Source organism: Eleutherodactylus coqui, chromosome 4 (assembly GCF_035609145.1).
Source record: "Eleutherodactylus coqui strain aEleCoq1 chromosome 4, aEleCoq1.hap1, whole genome shotgun sequence".
NCBI lineage: Eukaryota > Metazoa > Chordata > Amphibia > Anura > Eleutherodactylidae > Eleutherodactylus > Eleutherodactylus coqui.
This window is the reverse complement of record NC_089840.1, coordinates 160,632,771-160,645,988: the sequence shown is the minus strand read 5'-3', so window position 1 is coordinate 160,645,988 and position 13,218 is coordinate 160,632,771.

Genomic DNA, 13,218 nt, shown 5'->3' with positions numbered 1-13,218 from the left:
TTCCTGGAGCACCTCGGTTGCCTGCCCCTTTAACTGAGCGGCCCTCCTAGTTGCCATACCCGCAGGTGTTGGCTTGCCAAATAAAAGATAGAATAGAAAACAAGAGGGGGGGGGGGGCTGTCTGAGGGTACACACAGTATAACCTTACTCCCAAACAAAAAGTTATATATTAGCACTGAGTCAAGCCTTGTAAAAGTTTTGCGGCAATCTTCGCAAAGAGCCCGCTAGCTTTTTTCGTACGAGGATTAATTGCTTAATTCTGGCACGAACGTTTTAAACATCCCACCGCTGCCACCAATTTGTCACGTACCGGACACAGGAGAGGGAGAGGGGGACGATACCTATCGATCCCACCTCAGTCCTCAATCACTCTAGCGGTATTGTAAGCGGGGAGTCGTTGGAATACAGGCGGATTTGTCCCTAGCTTTGTACCTGCACGCATGTGGAACGAAAGCCCAAATCACCGCCTGATCCGTTCCAACGCACTCCAGAGCCCTACAATACCCATACACAGCTGCCACCACCAATGTTCACGGGCATTGGACCCAATCTATAAATTATTAACACAATCTTCGGAGTATTATGGTTCGTTGTTAAAACAGACAAGGCTTAAACTGATAAATTGTAGTTTTATTCTAGAAAAAGGTCTAGCAGTGCAATATATACAGGATGTACAAAGGTACACAAGGAAAAAGGTTGTTACATGGGAGAATAAGGAATACAGTATGAATACACACTCAGCAGATTTAAAATAAAACAGGAGAAATTAAAAGAAAGTTACCAGATCTTGGGATACAAGGCCCAAAGGGGTCTGGGCGGCGGAGAGCCAGAACATAGGGAAGTCCATATACAGCAGTATAGCTCCGTGGATCGACAAATGGGACCCGAGGGGGCCCACATTTTAAAGGGTCCCTAGTACACACCTCCTCTCCGCCCCTTCTGACGTCATACAGAGCAGGGAGGGTTGGTCTTGTAGGAGCTCGGAGGAATCATATTTATTTATGTTTGGTCATATCTCGGCGAGAGAGCCTCCGATCGTGAGGATATGCCCGCCATATTTCTGTTTATGATTTTGGCTACGTATGAGTACCAAACGGACAGGCGCAATTCCAACCAGTGATGGAGTTACGTAATCTGAAAGGGTTCCTGAGCACTTAGCGCACCGCGAGTGGATGCGTTTTGTCCGTCTGGGACACACGATTTTGAAAATCTAAATCATATGCGGCTGGGACCTTCACACGACCCAATGTTCTTATTAAAGGTCTCCCCAATATGGATTCTTTCGGCCCCGTCTAGTCTGGAAGAGGAAATTAATACAAGAAGGGTTTTCCTGAACTTAATTAACACCTGCAGGGTCAGCATCCTCATGCTAATAGCGCCCAACACATACAGGTGAGAGAGAGAGAATGGGGGGTTATTTACATCACAGCACAGCTCTTGTTCAGGCAGGTGAGACAAGGCTTTTCCTACATGCACATATTGACAGGCTGGCGAAAAAGCTGCTAAACCTGTCGCTCCTTTCCACCTATTCAGGGATTATCTAGTAGATACCAAATGGATTGCTGAATATAAGGCAAGGTACTTGGGACAAAATGGCTGACGGCCTAACAACTCTGGTTACAAAATCTGATACATCATCACACACCGCATGATCAGTTTGTCCCCATCTTCCAGACATATCCACAAGTGATTCTTTATCGGTTGAACCCAATGTGAAGGAATGGAGCAACTTTTTAATTTTGAGGCAGCAAGAATTTTACCACCGACCGACTTAGCCAAATGCTATTGGTCAAATTAATGAACATTAGAATATTTGTCCTTCATTATTTTCCGTATACCCACATGACGGTCAGTCGTGATTAGATGGATGTCAACATCTTCTTCAAGTAAAAAAAATCTACATTCCTTTCAAATCCTAGTTTCTCTGGATCTACAGAGCGATAAGGAGGAGTAAGCTGCTCCACTGAAAAACAGCAGATTTTCTTAGAGGAAAGATCCATCAATGAATAAGTGCAACATTTTGCACTAAAACCAGGGCTATCGGATTGACCATCGCCACTCAGGGTAACGGAGGTTTTTTTCATTTCAGACAGTACCAATTCCTGCTCAGTCTTCCAGGCATGGTCGAGAGCAGGAAATAGAAATTGCTTTTGATTTCTATAGTATGTTGATTGTGAAATGGTCCGCATGTTTAGTAACTAGAGATGAGCGAACGTACTCGTTACGAGTACTTACGCACCCGAGCACCGCCATTTTCGAGTACAGCAGTACTCGCGCGTAAAGATTCGGGGGGCGCCGTGGCGGCACGGGGGGTAGCAGTGGGGGGGAGAGGGAGAGAGAGAGGGCTCCCCCCTGTTCCCCGCTGCTACCCCCCCCCCGCACCGCCGCGCCTCTCCCCGCCCCCCGGCGCCCCCCGAATCTTTACGCCCGAGTACTGAAGTACTCGAAAATGGCAGTACTCGGGTGCGTAAGTACTCATTACGAGTACGTTCGCTCATCTCTATTAGTAACTTTAAAAAATGCTCAACTTTTAAAAAACTGGACCCACACATAAGTACAGCAGTCAAAATGAGGACGTTACTCAGTGAACGTGCGCCCTGCTTTGGTTGGCTCTCCCACAATTTGCCAGTAAGACCATTTTCACATTTTACATACAAAATTAGCATATTGCCTTTATATTTATTTTGAATGCCTCGTAGTTTGGCAAAACAGTGCAAAGTTGCTTGGCGTGTAATAAATGAGATTAAAACTCACAAGGCACAATCAAATATTAGATACTTCTCTTCCTCAGCATGACTATGGCTTCCCAAGAGCAGATCCTCATACATTTCATCACATTCTGAATCTGTGTCACTCACGGAATCATCACTGTCATTTTCTAGGTTGGAGAAGTGAAATGTTTCATCACTTGGATCGATAATGGTGGGGTAGTTTTCGGAAAAGATAGTTATTTGCAATACAGAGTTAGAATGGTTTGAACCAGCAGCATTGTCTTCTTCCTCTGCTATTGGAGACAATGTGAGCACATCCAAATTAATGGGTGATAAACTGCAAATGTTAGTCTTTTGTGCTAATGGTGGCTCATTTTTCTCTGTAATGCAGGGTACTGAGGCATAATTAGGGTTAACTTGAAAAGTCTTCTTCTTCCATGACTCACAAAGAATTTTTAGGGGTGTTGAAGTTGTCATTGTAGTTGGTGGACTATGCAATTCCAAGTCCAGCTCAGGAATAGCTTGACATGTTGGTACAGTCAGGAGAAGTTCTCCTGCTCCTGCCTTGGCTGACCCGCACCCCAGACAAACAGATCTAATCATTAACACTTTTTGGACCCACCAATTGCTTGTATGTTTTAAACATCAGGTGAACTGACGAAGGGGTTATCCCCGAAACGCATTTTCATAAGCTGATCACGTACTTTAATAAATAAAAGGAGAAGTTTCCCAAACCTTTGGTCACTTCCTATTTGCTTTAACCTGGAGTGTTGCGCCTTCTCCAATGCCAGTTCTATTCTCTTTGGAATGTATGTCTGTGTGTGCCTTGTCGTTTGGAAATTGCGGTATTCGGTATTCATAGCAAAGGAGCGCATAGTTTGAAATGCGTTTTGTTGATTCCGATCGCCGGCCACATAAGTTGCATGCATACTAACAGCAGCAGAAGGTATCGCATCTGTCAATTGTAAATTCTTTGCTGAGGCTGCACTTTTCAGTAATTGCACTGCTGGGACTTGTGGTGGAGAGTTGAAAGTTTTCAATACAGATGAGTAACGAACTCCAGGTTTAGGAGGTAAAGAGGTTTCCATGTTACCCAATTGTAGTAGCTGAACCATTTGTGCACTTGAAATAATTGGTGCCATTATTTGGTATTGATGTGAATATATGGTTGTTGGTGTGCTTAAACTGCTCATTTAGAATGAAACAGTGCTACTGGTAGTGGTGTTGGTTGATAGGCAAGAAACTGTAAAGGCACTAGATGTGGACACACCAGCAACAGACTGCTCTGTGTGACGCACCCTGCTTTCTATTAGGTTTTGCATTGCAGCAGTTGCACATGGAAAAACTATGGGTACTGCGTCACGCTGAAGCCTTCTTCGATCCTCAATGTACTCATATGAATCTGCAGTGAAATGCAGAGAGCACATTCGGTAGGAGTCATACACTTTTCATCCATGACTTTTTGCACCATACTCTCAATATTGTCTGCATATTGCCCGCTTTGCAGAAGCCATTGTCCAATTCTGTCGCAGTTGAAAGGAAAGACATGCAAAATGATGGAGCAATCTCTTTTCTTCCATGATAACTACACCCTCTGACTACACAGGAAGGCATTCTATGCGAAATAAAAAAATCTAAATGTTGTATATTTTGATAAAAAAGCGTCACCTGCTAAAAAAGCTGTTCTAAAAAAAAGTAAATAAGGTTTTATCATCTGTGTGAAACCGGCCTTAGGGCTTAGTCAGACGAGTGCATATATAGTTGTGTTTTAAATCCATATCTATTAAAAAACAATGCTTTCCAATGAAAGCGGTCACATTTCCTTTTTTTATATGCAAATAAAATTCGCACATGTAAAAAATTGGACAACATTTCAGAATTTGCAGATTGCTTTCAATGGGCCGGCACTACTGCTGCCTCATTGAGAGCAATGGGAGCGGATCGCTATCCCCTGCTCGGCTGTGACAGCTGCAGCAGGGGATTCTGTGGATGTGAAAACCCTGAATGCTGTCACATCCAGGGGTTTCACCTGGATGTCAATGGGGCTGGCGGCAGCAGCACCAGCCCCATTAAAAACATACAGAGCAGATCGCGACGGGACCGCACTTTTATGTACAAATTTTCCCATCATGTGACCCCACAACAAGTGCGAATAAAAAACATGTCTGCCACTTCGGTCACAGGTTTTTTATACATGCGTTTTGTGTTTTGTTTTTTTTCACATCTGTAGAAAAAAAAAACGCTCCTGTGAATGAGCCCTAATTTGCATTCTGACACTTTGGGGGATGGGATAACTGACACTTAGTGGACAGGATACTGGGATAACTGACACTTAGTGGACGGGATAATGGCAAAATGACAGTTGGGGCACAGGACAGTGGTACGCTGTCAGTTTAGGGACACGACAATGGGACGCCGACAGTTGGGGGACACGACAATGGGACGCCGACAGTGGGGGACACGACAATGACACGCCGACACTTGGGGGACACGACAATGACACGTCGACACTTGGGGGACATGACAATGGCACACTGACACTTGGGGGACACGACAATGGCACGCCGACACTTGGGGACACGACAATGGCACGCTGACACTTGGGGACACGACAATGGCACGCCGACACTTGGGGGACACGACAATGGCACGCCGACACTTGGGGGACACGACAATGGCACTCCGACACTTGGGGGACAGGTAGATGGCACGCCGACACTTGGGGGACAGGATAATGGCACACCGACACTTGGGGGACAGGATAATGGCACGCCGACACTTGGGGGACAGGATAATGGCACGCCGACACTTGGGGGACAGGATAATGGCACGCCGACACTTGGGGGACAGGATAATGGCACGCCGACACTTGGGGGACAGGATAATGGCACGCCGACACTTGGGGGACAGGATAATGGCACGCCGACACTTGGGGGACAGGATAATGGCACGCCGACACTTGGGGGACAGGATAATGGCACGCCGACACTTGGGGGACAGGATAATGGCACGCCGACACTTGGGGGACAGGATAATGGCACGCCGACACTTGGGGGACAGGATAATGGCACGCCGACACTTGGGGGACAGAACAATGGCACGCCGACACTTGGGGGACAGGACAATGGCACGCCGACACTTAGGGGACAGGATAATGGAACACTGACACTTGGGGTACATCATAATGACACGCTAACAAATGGGGGACGGGATAATGTCCGACGACACTTGGGGGACAGGATAATGCATGACGACACTTGGGGAAAAGAATGATGGCACATATACATTTGGGGAACAAGATAATGACATGCTGACACTTAGGGGACAGAACAATGGCACGCTGACATTTGGGGGACAGAATAATGGCCTGCCAACACTCGGTGGCCAGGATAATGGCACGCCGACAATTGGGGGATGGGATAATGGCACACTGATTCTTGGGGTACATCATAATGACACACTGACACTTGTGGGAAAGGATTATGGCCCGACGACACTTGGGGGACAGGATAATGCCACACTGACACTTGGGAACAAGATAATGACACACTAACACTTGGGGGGCTGGATATTGGCATGCAGACACTTTTTGGGTACATGATAACGACACACTTACACTTGGGGGACAGGATAATAGCACAACGACACTCGGGGGACAGATTAATGGCACAACGACACTTAAGGGAGAGGGTAATGCATGACGACACTTGGGGAAAAGAATAATGCCACATAGACATTTGGAGAACAGGATAATCGCATGCTGACACTTGGGGGACACAACAATGGCACGCAGACACTTGGGGGACAGGTTGATGGCAAACCGACACTTGGGGGACAGGTGGATGGCACGCCGACACTTGTGAAACAAGATGACAAAATCTGGCACTTGGGGGACAAGATAATGACACACCAACACTTGGGGGGATAGATATTGGCATGCAGACACCTCAGGTACATGATAATGACACACTGACACTTGGGGGACAGAATAATAGCACAACGACACTCGGGGAACAGGATAAAGCATGACGACACTTGGGGAAAAGAATAATGGAAAATAGACATTTGGGGAACAAGATAATGGCATGCTGACACTTGGGGGACACGACAATAGCATGCTGACACTTGGGGGACAGGTTGATGGCACACAAACACTTGGGGGACAGGTTGATGGCACGTCGACACTTGGGGGACAAGATGACAAACTGACACTTGGGAGACAAGATGACAAACTGACACTTGGGGGACAAGATGACAAACTGACACTTGGGGGACAAGATAATGACACACCAACACTTGGAGGGCTGGATATTGGCATGCAAACACTTCGGGTACATGTTAATGACACACTGACACTTGGGGGACAGGTGGATGGCATGGCAGCACTTGGGGGACAGATTGATGGCACACCGATACTTCGGGGACAGATGGATTGCACACTGATACTTGGGGGACAAGATGATGGCACGCCGACACTTGGGCACAGGATGATGGCATGCCGACACTTGGGGGGAAAGGATGATGGCACGCCGACACTTGGGGGACAGGATACTAGCACGACGACACTTGGGGTACAGGATAAAGCATGACGACACTTGGGGAAAATAATAATGGCAAATAGACATTTGGGGAACAAGATAATGGCATGCTGACACTTGGGGGACACAACAATGGCACACGGACAATAAGGGAACAGGTTGATGGCACGCCGACACTTGGCGGACAAGACAATGACACGCCGATGCTTGGGGGACAGGACAATGGCACGCCGACACTTGGGGGACAGGATAATGGCACGCCGACACTTGGGGGACAGGACAATGGCACACCGACACTTGGGGGCAGGGTGAAGGCGCGCCGACACTTGTGGGACAGGGTGTTGGCACGCCGACACTTGGGGAAAGGGTGATGGCGTGCCGACACTTGGGGGACAGGGTGATGGCGCGCCCATACTTGGGGGACAGGGTGATGTCGCGTGACACTTGGGGGACAGGGTGATTGCACGCCGACACTTGGGGGACAGGGTGATGGCACACCAAAACTTGGGGGACAGGGTGATGGCATGCCGACACTTGGAGGACAGGGTGATGGCATGCCGACACTTGGGGGACAGGGTGATGTCACGCCGACACTTGAGGGACAGGTGGATGGCACGCTGACACTTGGAGAACACAACAATGGCTCGCTGATACTTGAGGGACGGGTTTCCCTGAAGATATGTCCTACCCCAATAGTAAGACCTATCGGGGTTTCGAGAGAGGCTTGAATACCCCGCCTCCAGCAGAGCAAGCCCTGTGATTGGCTAATCTCAGCGCCATCTGCCAATCACAGCCGGTGCTTGATAAGCCAATCACAGCCATTCATTGGATGACATCACTCACTTTGCTGGAGGCGAGGCATTCAAAGCCCTGTCTTTTCCTACTTATGACATAATCAATGCTCCTGCCAAATTTGATGTTTCTATGACATCGGGAAGTGAGAGAATTAGATTACGTACGTAAAATTTGGATGCTAATCCTGTTGTGCTTAGAATTAAATAATCGAGTTGGGACCCATTAGCTTTTCCTACTTATGACATAATCAATGCACGTGTCAAATGTGAAGTTTCTATGCCACTGGGAAGTGAGAGAATTAGATTCCGTACGTAGAATTTGGACGCTAATTCTTTTGCGCTTAGAAATAAATAATCGAGTAAGGCCCCAATAACTTTTCCTATTTATGACATAATCAATGCCCGTGCCAAATTTCAAGTTTCTATGCCACTGGGAAGTGAGAGAATTAGATTACGTATGTAAAATTTGGATGCTAATTCTTTTGCACTTAGAATGAATAATCGAGTTGGGAGCCATTAACTTTTCTTATTTATGACATAATAATTAATGCTCATGCCAAATTTCAAGTGACAGAATTAGATTACATACATAAAATTTGGACGCCAATTCTTTTGCGCTATAATTGAATAATCGAGTTGGGACCCATTAACTTTTCCCATTTATGACATAATCAATGCTCCTTCCAAATTTTATGTTTCTATGACATCGGGAAGTGAGAGAATTAGATTACGTACGTAAAATTTGGATGCCAGTTCTTTTGCACTAGAATTGAATAATCGAGTTGGGACCCATTAGCTTTTCCTATGTATGACATAATCAATGCTCGTGCCAAATTTCAAGTTTCTATGACATTGGGAAATAAGAGAATTAGCCTTCGTACGTAAAATTTGGACGCTAATTCTTTTTGCGCCTAGAATTGAATAATTGAGTTGGGACCAATTAGCTTTTCCTATTTATGACATAATCTAGGATTGTGCCAAATTTCATGTTTCTACGACATCGGTAAGTGAGAGAATTAGATTCCGTATGTAAAATTTGGACGCTAATTCTTTTGCACTAGAATTGAATAATTGAGTTGGGACCCCTTTACTTTTCCTATTTTGTACATAATCTATGCTCATGCCAAATTTCATGTTTCTATCACATCGGGAAGTTGGAGAATTAGTGTCGAGTCATTCAGTAAGTCAGTGAGTCAGTGAGTCAGTGAGTGCTTTCGTCCTTATATATATAGATCCCAAATTTCCGATTTCTATGACATTGGGAAGTGAGAGAATTAGATTACGTACGTTAAATTTGGACGCTAATTCTTTTGCGCTTAGAATTGAATAATCGAGTTGGGACCCATTAGCTTTTCCTATTTATGACATAATCAATGCTCGTGCCAAATTTCATGTTTCTGCGACATCGGGAAGTGAGAGCATTTGATAATGCAAGTAAAATTTGGATGCTCATTCTTTTGCGCCTAGAATTGAATAATCGAGTTGGGACCCATTAACTTTTCCTATTTTAGACATAATCTATGATTGTACCAAATTTCATGTTTCTACGACATCGGGAAGTGAGAGAATTAGATTCTGTATGTAAAATTTGGACGCTAGTTCTTTTGCACTAGAATTGAATAATCGAGTTGGGACCACTTTACTTTTCCTATTTTGGACATAATCTATGCTTATGGCAAATATCATGTTTCTACAGCTACCTGAATCATGCAGGGTTTGAACTTGCAACCTTCAGGTCATAGGCGGGAGCTTACACTCTGCGCAAGATACTTTAATTATAAACCATGTGTTTAGAGAAACACAGAACAGGGGGCAATGACCCGAGACATTCAATCTAGGGCCTTAGAATGCTCCAATCATTGAGCTCCCTTATTGTTCTTCAACACATTTTAGCAAATCTTATAAAAGGAAAAGTACAAAATACATGACACAGAAGATAGCTACTTACATGGAGTCATATTCATTTCACTAACAGCGCCAATTTAGTGGAACAAACCCTGTCACTATAAAGTCCTTAAATATAAGAAAGAACATTTTGTTTATCACATTAGTTAATTCCTTTAGAACCCATGGGTGTATGCCATCAGTACATGGCAATTCGTGTATTTTAATATTTTTACATAGTAACATAGTATGTAAGGCTGAATGAAGACAATGTCCATCTAGTCCAGCCTGTCTATCCTCCTGTGTTGATCCAGAGGAAGGCAAAAAACCCCAAGGGCAGAAGCCAATTAGCCCTTTTGGGGAAAAAATTCCTTCCCGACTCCCTAATGGCAATCAGACTGTTCCGTGGATCAACCCCTAATAGTTCCTACCTGCCTGTATACCCGGATTGACAATTAACCTAAGATTTATATCCTATAATGTCCTTCCTCTCCAGAAAGACATCAAGTCCCCTTTTAAACTCCTCTATGGATTTTGCCATCACCACTTCCTCCGGTAGAGAGTTCCACAGTCTAACTGCTCTTACAGTAAAGAATCCCCTTCTATGTTGGTGATGAAACCTACTTTCCTCTAATCGTAGCGGATGTCCTCTTGTTACCGTCGTGGTCCTGGGTGTAAACAGATGATGGGAGAGATCCTTGCATTGTCCCCTCATGTATTTATACATAGTTATTTGATCACGCCTTAGCCGTCTTTTTTCTAGAGTAAATAATCCCAATTTTGATAGCCTCTCTGGGTATTCCCGTCATTCCTGTCATTCCATGTATTAGTTTAGTTGCCCTTCTTTGAATGCCCTCAAGCACTGTGACATCTTTCCTGAGCACCGGTGACCAGAATTGTACGCAGTATTCCATGTGAGGCCTGACTAGTGCCTTATATAATGGAAGGATAATGTTCTCATCCTTCGCCCCTATACCTCTTTTAATGCACCCCAAGACTTTATTTGCCTTTGCAGCAGCTGACTGGCATTGGTTACTCCAGTTTAGTCTACTATTCACTAATACCCCCAGATCCTTTTCCATATCACTTTTTCCTAGAGGTACTCCATTAATCGAATATTGGTGACATCCGTTTCTCCTGCTCATTTGCATAGTCTTACATTTTTCAACATTGAACTTCATTTGCCATTTTTCTGCCCAAGCCCCCAGCTTATCCAGGTCCGTTTGTAGCCGTACATTGTCCTGTGTTGCATTAATTATATTGTTAAAAATAAAAATTAGGGAGAGCGCCATTGCTCCAGGAGAGTGCTGGAAAAAAACTTTTTTATGAACTACTGTACAGATTTTACTCACCAGGTGCCAGGCGGAGCAACAAAAAGAACGAATTCCTTGTGTTCCGCCAGCACCAAATAATCCACGTTCACCTTTCAAGGTTTCTTGGCTGGAGGGTCTGTGGTTTAATCCAGGATAGCTTACTGTGAAAAGAAATCGCTAGATTCCACTATGCTATACTGGAGAGCAGCAGCTAGAAAAGTACCCCATGATTCACAAAGGAAAGGGGATAAGAATGAGAACAAACAAAAAACAGAAAAAAACTCTTCTTTAGGCTGCGCTACACCATCAGCCCTGGGGACATGATAGGGAATAAGCCTCTAACACCGTGGTAAATAGCAGGCTAAATTTATTGTTCCCTCAAAGTACAAACAAATGTTTAAAAGCAACGCGTTTCAACGTCTCCTGACGTCTTTATCAAGCTTACAAACACAATGTTCAGTCATACACATATAAATATACATCCTATACCTTGATCAAGTGTCTCCATGGATTACAGCTGTAGCCCTTCCTGGCTCCATATTGAACGCCGGTAGAGCACGTGTGGGGAGGGAGCAGGATCCCGTCGAACTGCCGACGTCATCTGACAGGTGACGGGAGGTGTATGCCTACCACCTGGGGACCGCACCACGTCAGCGTCAGCAGTGACGTGGTGCGGTCCCCAGGTGGTAGGCATACACCTCCCGGCACCTGTCAGATGACGTCGGCAGTTCGACGGGATCCTGCTCCCTCCCCACACGTGCTCTACCGGCGTTCAATATGGAGCCAGGAAGGGCTACAGCTGTAATCCATGGAGACACTTGATCAAGGTATAGGATGTATATTTATATGTGTATGACTGAACATTGTCTTTGTAAGCTTGATAAAGACGTCAGGAGACGTTGAAACGCGTTGCTTTTAAACATTTGTTTGTACTTTGAGGGAACAATAAATTTAGCCTGCTATTTACCACGGTGTTAGAGGCTTATTCCCTATCATGTCCCCAGGGCTGATGGTGTAGCGCAGCCTAAAGAAGAGTTTTTTTCTGTTTTTTGTTTGTTCTCATTAATTATATTGTATAATTTTGTGTCATCTGCAAATATTGATATTTTGCTGTGCAGTCCCTCTATCAGGTCATTGATAAATATGTTGAACAGAGTGGGGCTTAATACTGAGCCCTGTGGCACCCCGCTAGCGACTGTGGTCCAATCAGAGTACGAACCATTTATTACCACCCTCTGCTTTCTATCATTGAGCCAATTTTTAACCCACTTACACACGTTTTCGCCCAGTCCGAGCTGCCTCATTTTGTATATTAGCCTATTATGTGGCACGGTGTCAAAGGCTTTAGAGAAGTCCAGATACACGAGATCAATAGATTCACCCTGGTCCAGCTTAGAGCTTACTTCATCGTAGAAACTGATCAGATTTGTCTGACATGAGCGACCCTTCATGAATCCATGCTGGTGAGGAGTTATTCCCTTGTTCTCCTTGAGGTGCTCATCGATGGCGTCTCTCAGAATCCCCTCGAAAATGTTTCCCGTTACTGAAGTGAGACTTACTGGCCTGTAGTTACCAGGCTCACTTTTGCTCCCTTTTTTGTAAATTGGAACCACGTTGGCAATGCGCCAATCCAATGGTACTACACCGGTCTTGATAGTGTCTAGAATTATTAGATATAGCGGCCTAGTTCCCTTATATATAGCGTCACTTAGTTCCCTTAGTATCCTTGGGTGTAATCCATCTGGGCCCGGCGATTTATCAATTTTAGTCTTCTTTAGTCGCTTCCACACCTCCTCCTGCGTTAGGTATGAGATATTTTGTGATGGGTTCATTTTATTCCCCTGCATCTCATGTGGCATTTCCTTTTCGTTTGCGAATACACTTGAGAAGAAACTGTTTAGTAGATTTGCTTTCCCTCCTTCATCATCAATGATCTCTCCTGCATTATTTTTTAAAGGGCCAGTGCTCTCCCTGCAAA